This window comes from Maniola hyperantus, chromosome 17 (assembly GCF_902806685.2).
Source record: "Maniola hyperantus chromosome 17, iAphHyp1.2, whole genome shotgun sequence".
In the NCBI taxonomy this organism is placed as follows: Eukaryota; Metazoa; Arthropoda; class Insecta; order Lepidoptera; family Nymphalidae; genus Maniola; species Maniola hyperantus.
This window is the reverse complement of record NC_048552.1, coordinates 8,234,756-8,253,668: the sequence shown is the minus strand read 5'-3', so window position 1 is coordinate 8,253,668 and position 18,913 is coordinate 8,234,756. Positions and strand designations below refer to the sequence as shown.

Here is an 18,913-nt window from a genome sequence, read left to right as displayed (position 1 = left end):
ATCTTAAGCGAAAGCTCATGGACATGTGCATTCTGCCAACTCTCACGTATGGTGCTCAGACTTGGTCCCTGACAAACTCTCAAAAGTCCAAGCTCAAGGTTTGCCAAAGAGCCATGGAACGCAGCATACTAGGTATAAAACTAGCAGATCGCGTAAGGAATTCTGCTATACGTTCCAAAACGCGAGTAGCTGACGTTGGCCTTGCAGCCGCTTTACTCAAATGGGACTGGGCAGGTCATGTGTGCCGTATGCCAGATGAGTTATGGGCAAAATCTGCTTCTTTTTGGACGCCCCAGAATCATCAACGCCAGCGTGGTCGGCCGAGGCGACGTTGGCGTGATGAATTAGATAAATTTACAGTTACGTGGCCTGACGAGGCACGAAATAGAAAATTGTGGAAGGATCGGAGGGAGGCCTTTGCCCAGACGTGGGACAGCACAGGCTGATTTAGATTTAGATTTAGACTTATACTATATGTATCGACCAAACCAAGCTTCCAACGTTCTCGTAAAACTTTACCTATTATTTGTGCGATTTCTATAGAAGCAGTCATTATAAGTTTCCTTTCAACAAAATATTACCCTGCATATCCGCAACAGGTCGAGATGGCAATCGGGGTATGAGACGCGGAGACGCACCGCACACCCGCACGTCACTCGCGCTCGCCAGCACTGGGTTAGCACGGGGGCCGTGCGGGTGTGCGGGGTGTTCACTTGCCGATTGCCATCTCGATCTGTCGCGTACAACACCTATTCCTATAAGTATAGAAGTAGAGGTAGTGCTAAATGTTAAAGCAATACCATGTATATAAATGTGATACAGAATTTAAGAAAATGTATATCGTATAGATCATAATAATCCTCTGAGGCACAGCGCACACCGGCAGATTAAAGTGGAGCCAAAACGAGGGCCTTTCTTGAGTTCTTGATAATAACTCAAATTAACGCTTATTTACGCCTTCCTTCCACGTTAGTAACTATTTTTCGTACGTGGATGGATGGAAGGTATTTACGCATAGGCAGCGGTGAGCGGCTCGCCTTGGCCCGTTGAGCGTTCTTTGAATCTCCTCCGTGTTTTGTTTTTAGCATTCCAATCCCATGACAACGTAGGTACTTATATAAAAAACTCTGTTTACTACACCCCGTCAGTATGTGCTGGCCCTTATAATGTGTGCGTCAATTACTTGCATTTCGTCAAAATATCGGTAAAATAAATACAGATTTTTCTGGGAATTCTATAGTAGGTACTAAGCGTGGCCCGGACCAAAGTTTGCATCCTGGAGATAGACATAATATATTTTTATCCTGCGAAAATAAAGGATTTTCACAACACTTAAAAAACCTAAATCCACGAGAACAGAATCACAGACAAAAATATACATAATATTATATACCTAATATGTAGGTACCTATTTAGCTACAGTATCATTATTAAGGTGAGCCCTAGTAATAAGAAAAGTAGGTAACACCCTCACGAACTTCAAGGAAATATTGAGATTAGTAAAGTTTCGTTCTCGGTAAGTGCCAATTTAGAAGAAAAAAATTAAACATTTTCTTTTTACACTATAAAATACTGTCGTTAGAAAAATGAAAGTTAAAATACAATGAATGAAAGAGTTAAAAATGAATATCTCCACTCTATCTACTTGAAAATTTGATTGCATAGATAGCAATAGAGAGAGAGAGGGCCAGCGCGTGTCATACCTTCGTTATTTTATAAAAGCTGAAAGATTATCTGCGTATTACAAACATCCAAACAAACGTTTCTTGCAGTGTTCGGGAAAATACACAGAGAAACTTTTAGCTTTTATAAAATAACGAAGGTCTGTCACGCGCTGGCTCTTAGTCCACAAGTTTTCTATAATTGCCAGTAAGCGTATTGGCCTCGGTCTATTTGCGTTGAGATATAATTGCATTTCATTATACTGAAAAGGGGTGTAGTTGGAGAGAAATTGTGAAAGCCCTGGGGGATTTCATGCAAATACTGAGACTTAGCAAGTTTATAGTTGTTTGGGCTCTTTAAGTAAAATATCATGACCTACAATATAATATAATGAAGAAACTAACACAAACTACTACAGAAACTGTTGTCTGAATTCGTTTGCGTAGAATTTATGTTTTTCATAAGATTTATAGATTCAGGTATTCCAATATGTGTTCAAAATACTAGGTACTGGGTACTACTAGTTACTAGGTAAAAGGGTTCATCAAAAGCTACATCACCAACGGTTGGGTTACCCCGTACCCGCCGGTTACTTCCCAGCCGTCGTTTAAACAACCGTTCAAATATTTACTGTTCACCACGTAAAAATTTAGCATGGTTACTGAATCAGCCGAAGACCATCTGCTGTTCAAAGCAAATAAACGAATGCTAAAAGGCAACGGATTAGCGAAGACACATTGTCATTACTATTCAACAGTGCAGAATCAGCTTTCTCTTTTTTAAAAAACCGGGCAAGTGCGAGTCAGTCTCGCACAACAAGGGTTCCGTACTACAGTCGTATTTTTTCGACATTTTGCACGATAATTCAAAAACTATGATGCATAAAAATAAATAAAATCTGTTTTAGAATGCACAGGTGAAGCCCTTTCATATGATACCCCACTTGATATAGTTATCTTAGTTCGAAAATTGAAAATACTAATTATTAGTTTATGACCACAATTTAATTTTTTTTGTGTGATGTGACCACAAATTCACAGCTTTCAAATTTTTCCCCTAAAGCCAGCTATAAGATCTACCTACCTGCCAAATTTAATGATTCTAGGTCAACGGGAAGTACCCTGTAGGTTTCTTGACAGACAGACGGACAGACAGACAGACAGACAACAAAGTGATCCTATAAGGCTTCCGTTTTTCTTTTTGAGGTACGGAACCCTAAAAAGTCCTCGACTAATTTAAAAAAAAACGATTATATACATAATCGAAAACTTGCGAGATTACGACTATTTTCACAAGATTTATTACAAAAACATCGTAAATATAACAGTGGTACATTAATATGACCATAAAACGTCCACGCTGTGATTAATAACGGTCTGTAACATAAATATAATGGCGGAACATTATCATTATCAAGTAGTAGTTATTATAATAACTATGACTTAAATAGGTCGTAACTCGTCATACTAGAACACTCATTTTAATAACTAAGTATGAAAACAAAGCCTCAAGACGAATCTTTAATGAGTGTGTCCTTCCTGTGATGATGTATGGCGCTGAAACGGGGACACTGACATTTGACCTTGTCCACAAGTTCAAAGTTGCTCAGCGTGCTATGTTAGGTGTATCATTGAGGACCAAATACGTAACTAGAAAATCCGTATTCTGTAGGAGAACCAAAGTGACCGACATACCTCAACGAATTAGTCAGCTGAAGTGGCAGTGGGTAGGTCATGTCATGTCACCCAGAACCGATGGCCGCTGGGGCAGACGTATTCTGAAGTAGAGAACGCGTACCAACAAACGCAGTGTGGGACAACCTCCAACCCGCTGGACTAACGACCATAAGAAGCTAGTGGGAAGTGGGTGGATGAGGATGGATGAGGATGGCGGAGGACCGTGTGCGGTGGGAAGGCCTATGTCTAGCAGTGGACGCAAACAGGCTGATTAAATTGAAAAATGAATTTAATGAAGACTTTCTTTTACCTCTTTGTAGAACTCCCTTAGTTTGCTTTATCCGAGAATGGATCGAGATAGCCAACGTAGCACAACTTTTCCGTGTACCTAAAGATAGGAAATTATATTACGACGAGATGACGGCCACACTCTGATAGTGGAGAGACTCAAAAATAAGTTTGCTTTAATTTGTAAAAAAGACAAAATTTCTACAGAAAGAGAGACCTTCAATACCACATCATAAAATCGCAGTTATAAAAAAAACTTGTGGACATAATTGAACTATTATGGCACCTGTCAGCCGACGATCATTTCAAATAAGGGCCCTGTGCTTAGATGAATGATTACCTCTCTAATGGCCCTGTGGCATTCCGGAACGTTGCACTATGTTGCTCTGATGTAATGAAGCCTTAAGCTTCTAAGTAAGAACAGATGGATTGAAAACGTTTATAGTTTACCACAAGATTAACATCGAAATGAAAGATCAACACAATGGGGCGGCCTCGAGCATGATCTATCGGGCGTATATTATACAGAAGTGGCAACTGGAAGAGACGTGGTGTGGACCAAAGATATTATAACCCTCCAGACAGGCAAAGCTCATACGTATATAGATATAGGTATTATTTTTCATCTTTAGTGGTGGTAGTATTCAGCGCTATCTATGAAAATTTTATCGAACGTTGTCCTGAAACTTCCTCATTGTATTTAAAAAAAGTGAAGACGTACGCTTGTGTGCTGACACATACGTGTAGCGACACAGAATACACAGATATTGGTCCAGGATTTACGCATCTTCTGACACCTCCGAGCATGGTTCAAAAATGGCGGTCTGTTACAAGAGCTTGATGTGACGTATTAATTATACTATTGATGTGGTAGCGCCATAGAACGAATTGCTCCTTTCCGCGTTTACTGTACCCACTGAAAATACAAGTGGAGTCAGAAGCATTGGACGCGACGTAAAGATACGCAAGGAAAGGTTCAGCGCCAACCATTGCAGATGTCATAAGCATTTCATCGATGCACCTGATGCGGCCGAATTTTTCCGCTGATGTCATATTACCAACCAAAAATTGAGTAAGTCCTAATCTATCACATTATGAGCTGTATTCACCGTCAGCTACTTCCGCACAGTAAGTATAGAAACGTGCGTTAAGCGTTTCATAAAGGATCAATATTTATATCGTCATACTTATGCTACCTACTGCATGGTGACAGTGTCAATGTTTGCTTTTCTTGCAAGTATAAACAGACGGTGTTGCGTCATAGCTAAAGATTTCTTGGTCTTTGGTGTCTCTACACAATATGGCAACATTTTCACGTGCAGTTACACGTCAGATACAACTAAAACGCGCTGCGAGTTCAGCCTGGCTTATATATTTAACTCTGCATATACTTGTTATGGAATTTGAATGGCTGTCGAAATACATTCGTAAAACGTGTATTGACTATGCGTGAAATTGTTCTCATGTGCAAAGGTCCTTATATGAAAAGCTGCCTTTTCATTAGAGATATAATAGACGGATCGGGCTGAAATTTGGCATGCAGATAGTTATTATGACGTAGGCATCCGCTAAGAAAGGGATTTTGAAAATTCAACCCCTAAGGGGGTTAAATAGGGGTTTAAAATTTGTGTAGTCCACGCGAACGAAGTATAAGCTAGTATTGTAATAAATTATTTTTAAATAAAAGTTGGAGAACGTTATTAAAAATATCCTAATTAACTCTAAATTTATGAATAGTTTAATATAAACACCGTAACGACTTTTTTTTAAAGAGAGTTACTTAAGTAATTAAATGTTACGGAGTAAATATATTGAATGTATAAGTTTCAAATCTTAAAATTACTTACAATTATTTTTCTAAAACCAGAATTAATTAAGCGTTAAGAGCATTATTTACTGCTAATGAATAAAATGCGCTTTGATTTAAAATAATAATGTACTACTAGTAATAATAATAATAATTAAATATGTAAATAAACCGTGAGTTCTATAACCTCTCCGAAAATGCAAGCACTTATTTATTAAAAGTTTATTTCAATTTTTAAATGTGGCATTATTTCTGCACAACGCTTGAAAGTTTTTGTAATTAAAACTCTTTCGTTAAAAACTTTTTGCACTTTTCTGTCACAAATCCATCGCACTTTTGAAAATGAAATTTTTAGAACGCAGTCGCACGGGGGCCACGGTCGCGGACACAACGCGTCCCGGTGTTACGCGCGGACTGGAGTGGCGTAGGCCAGGCAGCGGGCGACATAGCGCGCTCGAACATGCGCACTTACAATCCTTTGCTTTAAACCCCATTGTGAAATTCGTCGTTGTAAGCGTTCCCACATTGGGTTAAGATAAATTTAACGTTATACACCGTTTTATTCGTTATCACCAAATATAATTTACATAGCACCACATCGACATCGACAAACGATTTTTAAAAGAGCGAAAGATTTTTAATAACATTTTCTGCTGTCATAATGTAGGTACTTGATAAGGTATGCTATTAAATTAAATTAAATTAAATTCTTTATTTAATAAGGCAACAAAGACCCATATTTTGTTAGTACAAATAAGGCTTAAAAACTATGTTAGTATAATCATCCTATTATTATTTTTGTTTTTACATCAGCTATCATAATAGGGCGCAAACAATTAGATTTTGCTATATTGAAATAGCATTACTCAAGACGAGGAATACGAGAAAAAAACTCAAACTATTGCAGATTATTTCGTCGAAACTATGAGGACAAATTTACCACGTGCCCGTAATAATTCACACTTATTCTCCTTTGAAATTGTTGCCCCTGACAGCTATGCGATATATTATAATCTACTAGGTATAGCTAGGTATAGCATTATATAGTCTGTGTTTTTTCTCAAGTGATTAAGTCAGGCATAAGAAGATCGGTAGGAGAACCAGAGTAACCGACATAACTTCGAGGGTAGCGAAGCTGAAGAGGCAATGTGCAGGGCACTAGTTCGTAGAACCGATAGACGTAGAGGTCCCTACTCCCAATATACTAAAATAGCGACCTCGCCTAGGTAGGTAGGGTATAGGAGAATACAAAAGAAAGAAAGAAAGAAAAGAAAAAGATTTCTTTTGGAATTTCTCCTACATTGCCCTAAGACTTTTTGGGTAACTAAATATATTTCCTGTCGATTTTATATTTTTTATAATTTTCCTAAAGGTTATAAATTTTCTGTCTGATCTCTTATCAACCTGTACGCTTAGTACAAGATTTTACGTCTCACCAACGTTGCTAGGATTCGAGAGTCGAAACACAATAACTTCATCAACGATGTGTAGACAAACTTGAGCTTTGAAACAAGACTACTAAGATCCAGTTTACTATAACGCAGAAGTGTTTCGACACTCGAATACTATCAACGATGGTGAGACAAGATCTTGTACCTACTAAGCGTATTGTTCTAACTCAGACCATGTCTGTTTTGACGTCTGTGAATACGACGAGATAACGGGGTCGGTTATTACTCAGTTACCATACGAAGACAGAAGTTGTATTTTAAGTTTTTCCAAAAAGAGAAGAGATAGAATAATTTTGAAAAGTACTCGTAATTTTGAAAAAACAAGCAATTAGAATTTCAGTTAATCAATCTATTGTGTATTACACAGTAATAGTACACGTGGGCCCTTGGGATAACCGAAAGTTCATGACATTTCAATTAGGTAATATTGGAATTTCTCAGTAACTCCAATTATCTGTTACGAGTACCTACCTAGTCATGCAAAATGTTTCGCTCGAAATTCTAGTAAGTAGGTAGTCAATTACTGTTTGTAGCTAATGACTACAGTGAAGTACTATTTGATACAAAATAATTTACTGGAATCACGGATACTTTCAAAACCAACAAACCCTAGTAGAAATATTGACGTCAATTCGATAACTCGTGAATCTAAAACCAAACTGAATTGACATGACTATAAAATACAACCCGACCGACGCCGATCGGGTTGTATTGCCGGACCGGTGGTATACATGTATACCACCACGTATAACTAATGGTTTAATAAATATATATAGTCTGTTGTAGGTCGAGATGGTAATCGGGGTATGAGGCGGGGGGTGCTCCCGCACCGGGCTAACTCGGGGGCTGTGCGGGTTTGCGGGACGTACCCTCCCCGATTGCCATTTTAACCTAACTACAGGTCATTCAAAGCATTTACATCGAAATTCGAATTTATACTAACTTTAGTAAAACTGTAACTGGCGACATCTGTCTAATGTGTATGTACATTAAATATATTTTGAAAATATTAAACGGATGAAGGTTTATTAATCGATATAAAACATTAATTATTACAGTAACTTAACTAAAACAGTATTTTTTGTCTATCTGTTTGTGCGCGTTTCACGCTGAAACTTCTGAAAGGATTTGAATTGCATAAAACTTGGCATAAAATAATTTTAGTTACAAAAATAACACAACGTCATAATTAATCATAATTAATTGTTACTTGTACAGCAGCGCATCGTGTTGTATTAAATATACGAAGTTTAAAAAAAAATACTTAGTGTGAATAAAAACAAACCTATTCTTCTATAAAAAAGAACATCACAGTTACCTATAGTGACAAAAACTAAATAACTGCACGTAGTCGGTGAAAACATTTTAGAAAAGTTTTCAACAAAGCTGACGTCCACGGTCGTCTTTTTCCTTTTCCACTCATATTATCTGAAATGTTTGCTGAATTTTCATTTTTCCACGCCTTTTAACTGCTCAATAAAATAAACATCTTTGTTTGGCATCTCCGTAGATACTCGTAGTATCTGTATTTGAAGGGAAAGTTTCTGACATGTGAAAGCTGAGAACTAAAGCAATTGGTTTTTTTTATAGAGATAGGTTTTTTATTATCTACCTATTTCATCATCATCAACCCATCGCCGGCTCAATTCAATAAAGTTCAATATTATGACGTATTAAGACGTTTGGGAATAACTCAAGCTTCATAATGAACAGTAAGTTCTTGGAAGCAATTTCGGTTGTTTTTATAATTGAACTAGTTGACTCGCCCCGGCTTTGAACAGAGACTAATGTGGATTTGGTATAGGTACTACCTCGTAAAATGACCTGAATTATGGTTTAAATCGCATTGAAAAGCATATACAGATAGATGACTATTGCCACTTTCTTGTATACCTACTACTTACTTACAGACTTCACACACCTCTATGAACATTATGGAGAACTCTCAGGCATGCAGGTTTCCTCACGATGTTTTCTTTCACCGTTAAAGCCTGTTAATTTAATTTTTCACTGGGCCAGCGGGGCACGCTATGGCCTAAACCCTTTTCATTCGGAGAGGATACTCATGCTCAGAAGTGGGCTGGCAATGGGTTCTTCTTCTTCTCGAGTCGACGGTCACCTCAAATACGGGCAGTCCAAAAAGCCGCAACAGCGATAGCTTGATCGATAGCCTTGTGTAGCTCCTTCTTCGTGCAAGTTGTCGGGCACGCAGGGCACCCAGTCATGTGTGCAATGGTCTGTCTCGGATGATGGGTTGGTCATGATGATGAAGATAACTTACTTAGAGAAGAAGAGAAAAAGTAGAGAAAATTATGCCTTATCATTTTAAAAGTATTGCTCACTTGTGTGGAAGATATTTGAAAGATATTATTTAAGTTTTTCCCATATTATATTATTATAGTGTCTGTTCGTCACCACAAAATACTACTGACACATTGACACCCAACGATCAGCTACTTACGTAAGAAAGCTCAGTTCTGACTGGTTCTGATCCTGTCATAACCAGTTTTCATATATTGAACTAATATTTCATACATGTTCAATACCAACATGAAGTATATTTTCTTTTTGCGTTCCATAACTTTTGTACATACAGTACGCGGCAGAAAATAATGTGTATATCGACCTTTGGAAAGAGATAGCGGTTTTGTAGAGAATTGTCTCTGCCGTTAAGACCGACAAAACGTCACATAGGTATGAGTGACAGAGACAACGCTCTACAAAGCCAAACCCTCTATTTAAAGGTCGATGTACATTATTTTCTGCCGCGTATTGTACGAATTTTATATGCCATGTAGTATTAACATACAATACCCGGCAGTAAATGTTGTACATCGACTGTTAGAAAGAGATAGCGGTTTTGTAGAGCATTGTCGCTGTCGCTAAGACCGTACAAACGTCACAAAGGTGTGAGTGACAAAGACAACCTTCTACAAAGTCAAAATCTCATTCTAAAGGTCGATGTTTATTATTTTCTGCCGCGTACTTTCTTTTGGCGAATGGAAATGATAGCACATAGCACAGCTGCATGAAGTACTTACTTACGAGTAGGTACAAGAGGTCATAACTACACGACGCAAGTTTATAGGCGATGGAGCACATTTTTATGGTTCCGTACCCGAAGGGTGCCAACAGGACCCATTTACTAAGCCTCCGCTGTCTGCCCGTCCGTCCGTCCAACAGTCTGTCAGTGGGCTGTACATGAAACGTTCGGTAGAAACTTGAAAATTTCACAGAGTGTTTATTTCTATTGCCACTATAACAACAAACAATAAAAATTTCAAAACCGCCATGCAAAAATTAAAATGTATTATTTCTTGTACGATGGTACGGAACCCTTCGTGTGTGCGTTCGACTAGCACTCGACCGGTTTTTAGTTAGACAAAGCGACCGGCGAAAGATCAACGTGGTGCTGGAGACTCTTCTTGAAAATAAAATAGACCGCACATCGTACAAACGTCTCCATTCTCAAAGAACTGAAAATAAATCAAAGGCTTTCTGTACTACTACAGTTGCGAATCCTCAAGTTCTTTGAGCACATCACAAGGAAGAGTGGTACCATCGAAAACCTCGTGGTACAAGGTCGAGTGGAGGGCTTACGTCCACGTGGGCGTTCCCCAACCAGGTGGACGGACTTAATCCGCTCTGCAACAAAACACGCCTGTCTCCGTGTGTGGCGTGTGTACTTAATGCTACCAACAGAAGTCGCTGGAGGGAGATCGCAAGATCAGCAGTGAAGAATTTATAGCCACCGTCACTAGGTCAAGAGTGAACGATTGAAAAGAAGAAGAATCTCTAACAGTAGATTGCTTCCAGATGGCGAATACTGCATGGACCCAGGATCTCGACGGCAAAAGATTTTCATATTATTATTTCTATTGACGCGTTATAATAATCTTCATAGTAAACACAGGTAGGCCGCTTACATAACCCTGATACCTCGTGAACAGATTAATGCCGCCTCCCTCCCAGCAGCTTGACTTAATGCTCTAATGAAAATAGCAGCCTCCACCCCCAGCTCGCTTCTCCTTCGCAATAACAATTTTATTACTCCGTACAACGACAAGATATTGTGAATGATCATCAATAATCATAAATAGACAAGCTTTATGACGATATAAAACAGTAGCAGTTTGCGTTATTATCGATAGAAACCATGGTCTTAACTATTATTTTTGTGAACAACATAATCGTCATCAATATAATATGACCATTAAGTTGAATAAAATCTATTATTACCTATTAGCTGATGCCCGCGACTTCGTCCGCGTGGAATTAGGTTTTTTAAAAATCCCGTGGGAACTCTTTGATTTTCCGGGATAAAAAGTAGCCTATGTCACTCTCCAGGTCTTCATCTATACCCTTGCAAAAAATCACATCAATCCGTTGCACCGTTGCGACGTGATTGAAGGACAAACCAACAAACAAACACGCTTTCGCATTTATAATAAGGGTACTGATGTCATCTAAATATATAAAAGGAAAAGGTGACTGACTGGCTGATCTATCTACGCACAGCTGAAACTACTGGACGGATTGGGCTGTTTGCATGCAGATAGCTATTATGACGTAGGCATCCACTTAGGGATTTTTGAAAATTCAAGTAAAATGGGGGGTTGAAATTAATGTAGTCCACGCGGACGAAGTCGCGAGCAAAAGCAAGTAAATTATAAATCACTAGCAACCCGCCCCGACTTCGCACGGGTAGCTTATTACAATTTTCGTAGGGATCTAATTTTTTGAAATAAAATATAGCCTATGTCACTCAAGAATAATATAGATTTCTACTAGTGAAAGAATTTTTAAAATCGGTTCAGTAGTTCCAGAGATTACCCTCTACGAACACACTTGCAAACTTTACGTCTTTTTAATATTAGTACATAAATAGATTATACGATGAACTTGCAATCAAATCAAACACTCGAATAATATACATCTTCTTTTATAATATAAAAATGAATCACTAAATGTATTACTGATCGCAAATCTCGAGAACCGCTGAACCGATTTGGCTATTCTTTTTTATAATATTCCTTGAAGTACGAAGATGGTTCTTACGGAGAGAAAAATTTAAAAAATTTGAATCGACTGTTTGGCGGAACGAAGTTCGCCGGGGCAGCTAGTTAATCATAATACTATTACTGTTTACTTATATACTTATTTTCACTGATTAAGAGTTCATACATGTTTGTCTATTGACGAGTTCCGCCCTCAATTTCTTAAGGTTTTCGTAAAATATTCTCCAAAACACCTACAGCATTCGGCAGAAAATAATGTACATTGACCTTTAGAAAGAGGTAGCGGTTTTGTAGAGCACTGTCTCTTTCGTTGAGACCGACAAAACGTCACATTAGGTATGGAGTGTCAGAGACAACGCTCTACAAAGCCGAAATGTCATTACAAAGGCCGATGTACATTATTTTCTGCCAAGTATTGTATAGACCACGGAGGAGAATTTTCTCCTTTGTGGTATAGATACTAAGAATGCATAACCTATCAAATAAAAGCTAGGCAGTCAAGTCAGTGTTTTAGTACGAAAGTCTAAAAAAGAGTCATTCTTTGTTACTGTTCCTTGTTGAATTTGGTTAAAAATATAGTGTTATCTCGTAGATTTTCTTTTAAAATCTAAAAGAAAATGAGGGTTTGCCGTAATACTTTAAAGCCCGACAAGAAAACTACAACTTGAACATGGCGCAATCTCGTACCTATCGAACTAAGCCCAAATAAACTCGTTTTACAAAGTCTTTTTATATAGCGCCGCCCGATTTATCGGCTTTGATAATATAAAATAACTCACATTAACTGTGTGAGCATAAAGTGTTTGTTTTGGTAATAAACTGTACTGGTTATTACATTTTATCTATTTAATCTTGTGCATTAATTTTATTTTTTCTTTAAGTCAAAATTCGAAAAATTTACAAAAAAAAATGTTAAAAAATCTCCCGTCGAAATCACATATAATTATTTATGGTTTATTTATTAATTAAACAATTTAAAATATAAAATTGCTTTAAAAAGTTAAATGTAAAATAGTATTATTTTACATTTACTTTGGCTATATTATGTGAACTTCGTAAGGTTTTTAAAAAAATAACTATTAAGTAATTGTAAAATAATAATATTTAGGACCGGGTGTAGTGGCGCTCTGTAGGGAAGGCCTATGTCCAGCTGTGGACGTCCACAGGCTGATGATGATGATGATGATGATGAATTGTAAAATACCAGTACCTACATAACATTGTGGATGGTCTTTTTAAAGTATTAGTAAAAACAAGTGTTGCCTAAAGAATTTAAAATTAACAAACGTACAATATAAAGTTACAATAATTCTCTACAATACATGAAAATTACAATGTAGCGCGGAGGAAAATTTATTGCGCTTTCGTGCGGTTTAATATTAGGGTCCCGTGTATCACTTACTGGAGTTGTGTACCTACTTAGTTAAGTCTTTTATATGTTAGCAGTTTACATGTTATGTTTAAAAAAAAAAATTCATATATGTCAGCCATGTTACCGTGACAAATGTTCCCCTTTCCCCTCCAAGTAAGCGTAAAGCTTGTGCTAGGAATAGGTTCGACAATAGTGCAACAGGTGGAGTTTGAACCGGCGACCTTTCGGAATTCAGTCCACTTCGTAACCGTTGAGCTACTGAGGCTTAAATTTAAATACGCTTTGTTTTATTGAGTACTTTCAGAAAATACAATGCCATGATGATGAGGACGGAAGTTTGGTACCAGAAATACCTATAGTGGCATATGACAGGATAGTCGTGCACAATCCTTTTTATTTTTAGTACAAAAATACGTTGACTTTACAAGTGATTTTCACTTTCAACTTTCGTAATTTGAAGCGATTAGTCTCCTGTCATGTAAAACGAAAAATATCCTGTAAAAGGTATGGAGCTACAAAAAGATTATTTAATGAACCCGACTAACCCGCGGCCCTTTGAGCTCATTACCTTAAATTTTGACTTAATCTTGACAACTTTAATTATTTTGTCCTGTATTAAAGTTAAGGAATTGGGTTGATGTTTTCTTTTGGCGCGGTTTTTTAAGCCATATTAATTTCGCTAACAACTTTGTTATGTTCCCAACATTATTACATTTTTGTAAGTGAATTTAGTGGAAAGTGTCACACCGCCCCTAGCTGCCTGTTAGGTATTGAATAAAATGATATAAAATAAATACTTAGGTACTAAAACAAACACATAACCCTCCTTTGGGCTTCTTGGCACTTGGATGATAAAGTCTCCCACCGCGCTGAGTTCGTCTTTGTTCGGTCTAATCCTAAAAACTACTGATGAGATTTTCATACGGTGGGTGTTTACCAGTAGAAAGAAGGAGTCTATAATTTAAGAGAATTTTGCGAGAATAATTGAGAATATTATGGGGAACGCAACGCATACAGGTTTCCTGGCGATTTTTATTAATAGCTTAAAAAACACATAACTCAGAAAAGTTAGACATGCGTGGTCGAGAACCCCAGACTAGGAGGCCTAGGTCTTAATCACCGAAGAGGTCTAGGTCGAAGTTAAAGCGTATTTGCTTAGAACATGTTTTTTCAATCTTGCATTGAAGGTACTATTTAAATTAATTAAACGTGTACTATTTATTATTATTTGTAGAAAATTTGTAGGTATATACAAGTAAACTAGTAAATTAATGTATGCGATTTTGTCTCTCAGATTCATGGTAAAGGATGACCAAACTTTCCTTCGGTTTTAAGTGGATTTTGACGTAGCTGTGAAATATGTACAAAGTCTGGCTTACAGTCGGCGAAGTTTAAGCCGCATCCACCTATTTGAAGCAAAGCAATGCTGCCTCAAACTGAAAATCCTATAATTGATTCTATATTCAAAGCCTTTTGCTTCGGGTTTATTCAAATTCCACATGCGAATGTCTTTTAAACCGCCGTAACATAAATTAGGTATTAATAAAATACATGACAATTTATTTTCTAAAAGTAAAGTAAAGTAAAATATTCTTTATTGTACACCGAAACCAAAACAATAGAAATATAACAAAGATGTTTGCAAGTACAATAGACGGCCTTATTGCTAAAATAGCGATCTCTTCCAGGCAATCTTAGGGTAGAGGATATTATAAAATTAACATTTTTTTACGAATTTATATGTCACGCGTTTCCTATTTTATTTACAAATAAATTATTACTTTGTAATAAATTAAGCTGATTACTAGTTCCATTAATTATAACTAAACTATCTACAAAACAGTTTCACTTAGGTACAAGGTTTTGTTTTCAGCAAACAAAAATAATATTTTCAAATACATTTAGAAGAACCGCTTGTATAACTAAAAACGTAAGTGCAAAAAATAGAAATGACCCAGTTTATAATTTAACTTGGTTTTTGTACTCTGAAATTGTCTTTTTGAAATATTTAAAACCAGAAAAATGAACACAATATAAATTGGGTTACCTAAAAAACCTTCAAAAGAGATAGCCTTGTAGTATCATTGTCATCGCCAGGGCTCATTAAGACCTGGTTAATGATGCACCAGCTTTTTAGCGCACTTGTACCGGCACCTCGTAAAAATGCTTTCGTTATATTATACGTTGTTCCGTATTTAACTGACGTAGCTGGAGCGCTTAGTGTTTTTTAGGGTTCCGTACCTTAAAAGGAAAAACGGAACCCTTATAGAATCACTTTGTTGTCTGTCTGTCTGTATATCAAGAAACCTATAGGGTACTTCCAGGGTAATTTGTGGTATACACAAAAAAAATTAAATTGTTCTCATGAACTAATAATTAGTGTTTTCATTTTTCAAAGTAACTATACCAAGTGGGGTATCATAATATGAAAGGGCTTCACTTGTGCATTCTAAAACTGTTTTTTACTTATTTTTATGCATCATAGTTTTTGATTTATTGTGCAAAATGTCGAAATAGTACAACTGTAGTATGGAACCCTCGGTGCGCGAGCCTGACTCGCACTTGGCCGGTTTTTGTAAGTTAAATCCTGTTGTTAGACTGAGTATTGCGGTTCATCTTTCGAGTGTCACTGGGGAAAATTGTTTTTAATTTTACGGTTTGGGTCGCTTTAAGGGTGGTGAGTGTCAGCTTGGAATATAAAAGTGTGTACTAAATATATACCTAACAAGTTATTGTTTTGTAGTAACAAAGTATCCTTGCTACTTAGAATTTACATAACTATATCACATGTAAATAAATGCTGTATATAATAACGTTGTAAATAGTCTAGAACTAGAGGCACAGTAAGATACCATACATATTATGTAAAAATAAATGCGTATAATGAAATTTCTTTGACAGTATATGTATATAAGTTTGAAAGCGTCTTATTAAAGTTAAAGAAAAATAATTACTTACACTGTTCATATTTCATTATTAGACTATAGTCCGCGACAAGTCGAGATGGTAATCGGGGTATGAGGCGTAGGGACACCCTGCACACCCGCACGTCTCCCGCGCTCGCCCACGGGGGGTGTACGGGTGTACGGGGCGTTACCTCTCTGATTGCCATCTCGACCTGTCGCGTACTTATAGGTACTTAATAAATTATTAATTTTTCCTTCGATATGACGAATAAGTCTTAATAATTTATAGCTAACCTAACAAGACGATTGGCAAACTTGGTGAGTAGGTATCTATAACAGAATAATTCTTTAGGTAGGTACTTGACAGTACCTACCTAAAGAAAAGTAATTTGTAAGTAATTTGGTAATAATAGACGACCAAATTTTATGCGTTAATATAGTTTGAAGATTTCAGAAATTTTCAAGTGAATATTTGTCTGTGTAATGGTCTCAAAGTTTAATTCGGGTCGTTTATCATACTTTGCTCCTTATTCAATGAAAACAAATTTTCATTCCTGACCTTGTTTTTGATCTGACAAAATCTAAAAGCTGTTTGTAAAGATGCTAGCTAATAATGTACCTAATAACTTTATCATGACCTCTGTCCCTCAGGAATTTTCGCCTTGATAATAAATAATTGTTACTGAATACTAAACTTCCGAAAGCTGCGATGCACTTGTTTGATCGTGTTTCAAAATACCTTAGAACTCTTTATTCTGTGCTTCGTTGTGCTATTTTTAACATTGTTTATTCGGTGTTTGTTATTTTTGTTATCTACCATAGTAGGTCAGCAAATGAAACGTGTTCACTTCTTTTACTACGTATATTTATAATAACATTTTATTCAATTTTCAAATAAAAAGAATTCAATTTTCAAATAAAAAAATTTATAATAAATTTTATTTAATTAATAAAACGAATCTAAACAATTGAACATAAAAATTACAGATCGAAAATATCATCTAAACCACCGCAACGCGGCAGGGTGCCCAGAACGCTGGCAGCGTTACCTCGTATTTATAATTATTCTAATTAGATTTCATTTTAACTAATGTTAGATATGCTGAAAGTATACCTATCTACTTAATCAAGTCAAAAATAAGAAACCTCTAAGAAAAAAATATATTCTTACTTTTTTACAATAGCTAAGGCTTTCTTGTAACCATAAGGATACTTGTAGCAAAAGGAAAATAGTAAACAGAAACAGCTTAACGAATTATAAAGCTGAAATTATGTACGAGGCACAATCTCGTAGCTCGAAGAACTAATGGACCAAACTATTACGACCCCGCAACTGAAAACGCAGCGTTGTGTAACCCCCTATCACACTATGTGGATTAACGATATCTTGCAAGTCGCTAGGAATCACTATATCTACCGATTGTAACAACGCACGTTAGCCAAACAAAACTAAGTTACGTTTGAATATTACTAAAAGAAGTTTTAGATAGTTTGACAAAGTAATTCCAGATAAGAAAAAGTGTTAAGAGGGATATATGGCGTACATTCTGCATAGCTCTATTTATCCTCCGCAGACATTTCCACTGACTTGAGATCTTTAAATATCTGAGGGAGTGTGAAATGTGTTGGCAACCAAATATTTGCTGCACTCCATTTTATACGTGCATTTTGCAATAGTTGTCTGCTTCAGACATGAATTTAATATAAATGTATTCCAGTAGAATATTGTTAGGAATTTGTGCGCGATATTAAATTCATTGAACACTTCGATTTTTCATCTTAGAAAACGTACATGGTATATTTTCTTCCAATAAAGCTAACTTGCCTCGGCTTCGCTTGGATAAGTTTTATTGACTCCAATGACCAATGAAAATAATTCCTTGGGTGCATAGGTTGCATGCATTTAGCAACTAGCGTACCTCGAATAGGTTTTCTATCGATTAATGAAATTATTTCTTAGATCGAAATCGAATCGAAAAGTAATTAGCGATTCTGCGACTGCATTGATACTGCATCGCGTTTGATGACGTTCTGCATTCGATCGCTGAATTGAAATTGTACATTTTAGCGTTCAGATGCAGCATAGAGCTTTTGGAAATCGACTTGATTGTCGATTCATGATACTAAAATATTGTGTCTACAAATTATAAAACTATCCTCATTGATCGAGAGCAATCATAAAGGTATAGATAGGGTTACATTTTCAGAAAGTATACAAGCGACTGGATAACATTGTAAATGTACCTAAGTTCAGACAATGTATTTTCGTGCTCTATTTCATTCCCTATCAAATCGTCGACAACACTAGTAAGCCAAGAGTTCCAATCCGAATACGGTTAATGTGGCGGCGCGGGGAGTCGAAGCCCGTATCCCTTTTCGATACAGGGCTTCGCGACAATGCGACAGGGGAGCTTGTGGACTGTAGTTTGGTGGGTTTGACTGCGTAAGGGACTTGGGAATCAGAAAAGGAAATCGGCGTACCTTGACATCACAGCTGCGGCGTTCTCACATATCCTTGCTGGCCTTTAATCTTCCAAGACACCTTTGGCGATTATTTCACGATGGACACAGTCTATTTATAATTATTTAGATTTGGGCACACGCGTATTTCACGGTAAATTTGGTCTATTATAGCGGTTTGGACAAGAATGCGGATTTTTCGATAATAATTAAACTAGCGGTGCACACACTATGTCAACTTGATGTCTCCGATCGCCATCTTCGATCTTCCAT

General features: G+C 36.8%; 1 protein-coding gene across 3 annotated transcripts in view; it reads right to left on the bottom strand.

The window, feature by feature from the left end:
* LOC117989989 (zwei Ig domain protein zig-8-like) overlaps window positions 1–5,885 on the bottom strand; it is a 44,926-nt gene extending 39,041 nt beyond the window's left edge. For 2 of the 3 annotated variants that reach the window (XM_034977404.2, XM_069504058.1), the window contains exon 1: window positions 5,621–5,885. The gene's annotated coding sequence lies outside the window, so the exon portion shown is untranslated. Of the gene's footprint in view, window positions 1–5,605 lie in introns of all 3 variants that reach the window. The other variant, XM_069504057.1, reaches the window with a different exon arrangement.
* Between the last annotated feature and the right edge of the window lie 13,028 nt (window positions 5,886–18,913).